This window comes from Salvelinus alpinus, chromosome 1, assembly GCF_045679555.1.
Source record: "Salvelinus alpinus chromosome 1, SLU_Salpinus.1, whole genome shotgun sequence".
NCBI lineage: Eukaryota > Metazoa > Chordata > Actinopteri > Salmoniformes > Salmonidae > Salvelinus > Salvelinus alpinus.
The window spans coordinates 52,473,088-52,475,341 of NC_092086.1; positions in this window are offsets into that span (position 1 = coordinate 52,473,088).

The window sequence follows — 2,254 nt, forward strand, 5'->3', positions numbered from 1 at the left end:
TACATTTAAAAACATTCTTTACAACAAAAATTATAATTATACATTACCATTTAAAGTTGGGGTCACTTAGAAATGTCCTTGTTTTTGAAAGAAAAGCCAATTTTTTTGTCCATTAAAATAACATCAAATTGATCAGAAATACATTGTTAATGTTGTAAATAACTATTGTAGCTGGAAACGGCAGATTTCTATGGAATATCTACATCGATATACAGAGGCCCATTATCAGCAACCATCACTCCTGTGTTCCAATTGCACGTTGTGTTAGCTAATCCAAGTTTAACATTTTAAAAGACTAACTGATCATTAGAAAACCCTTTTGCAATTATGTTAGCACAGCTGAAAATATTTTTCCTTGCAACTCTGCCTAGAAGGCCAGCATTCTGGAGTCGCCTCTTCACTGTTGACGTTGAGACGGGTGTCCTCTTGCTCAGTTGTGCACCGGGGCCTCCCACTCCTCTTTCTATTCTGTTTAGAGCCAGTTTGCGCTGTTCTGTAGTACACAGTGTTGTATGAGATCTTCAGTTTCTTGGCAATTTCTCGCATGGAATTTGCCTTCATTTCTCAGAACAAGAATAGACTGACAAGTTGCAGAAGAAAGTCCTTTGTCTCTGGCCATTTTGAGCCTGTAATCAAACCCACAAATGCTGATGCTCCAGATACTCAACTAGTCTAAAGAAGGCCAGTGTTATTGCTTCTTTAATCAGAACAACAGTTTCCAGCTGTGCTAAAATAATTGCAAAAGGGTTTTCTAATGATTAATTAGCCTTTTAAAATGATACACTTGGATTAGCTGACACAACGTGCCATTGGAACACAGGAGTGATGGTTGCTGATAATGGGCCTCTGAACGCCTATGTAGATATTCCATAAAAAAATCTGCCGTTTCCAGCTACAATAGTCATTTACAATATTAACAGTGTCTACACTGTATTTCTGATCAATTTGATGTTATGTTATTTCAAAAACAAGGACATTTCAAAGTGACCCCAAACTTTTGAACGGTAGTGTATAAACATTTATTGGGTATTAAAGTGTAGTATTGTATAATAATAATATGTATGATTTATATGAAGGTTTAGTCAAAACATTAAGATTATAGTTTAACATTGCATAGTAAACGTTTTAATAATTGTAATATGTATGCATTTCTGTACTAAAGATTTTGAAGAAAATAAAGGGTTTTAAAAGAAAATGTAATTTACCTTTAATGAAATCTCTGTCTCCCCAAGCTGTTTCTCTCTCTCTCTCTCTCTCTCTCTCTCTCTCTCTACACAAGAGAGCTTGGTTCTTGGGATGTGTGCATGTATGTGTGTGTAGTGTCTTTGAAGCAACTGTTTAACACTTTAAAAAAAAGAGTTCTCAGCTATCCAGATTTAATGGTCAACACGTTGTTAATCTAGATGGTCCTAACACACAAGGGGCCAATATGTACACAAGGGGCACCCCAAATTGTCTTTGAAACAACTGTTTTAAACCTGTTTAACCTTTACCCTTTATAAAAAGAGTTCTCAGGGTGGGCAAGATATACCCTTTACTGCTGACCTAAACAGATACATTTGGTTTTCTCTATTGATGTTCTGTATTATGTCATGTTATATGTTTTGTGTGGACCCCGAGAAGAGGAGCTGCTGCTTTTGCAACAGCTAATGGGGATCCTAATCAAATACCAAATACCAAACCTTCACCCTTTTAAAAAGAGTTCCACAGGGGGGGGCATCCGGGGATGTCCATGTTATGTCCGGTGAATGTCTCAGTCAATCCCCCCCAAAAATAATCCAGATGCCTCACACCGTTATTGAAAGGGTGATTGTAAATCTTAACGATATACCCTTTACTGCTGAGCTTAACAGATACATTTTACCCCCCCCCCAAGGTTTTTATTCATACTGTTTGTAGACAATAGATTCTGCCGTCTTACACAGAACCCAAACCGGCTTTTGTCCCCCTACACCAAACACGATCACAACACGCAGGTTAAAATATCAAAACAAACTCTGAACCAATTACATTAATTTGGGGACAGGTCGAAAAGCATTAAACATTTATGGCAATTTAGCTAGTTTTTGTCCTATTTAGCTAGCTTGCTGTTGCTAGCTAATTTGTCCTGGGATATAAACATTGAGTTGTTATTTTACCTGAAATGCACAAGGTCCTCTACTCCGACAATTAATCCACACATAAAACGGTCAACCGAATCGTTTCTAGTCATCTCTCCTGCTTCCAGGCTTTTTCATCTTTGAACATATATGGT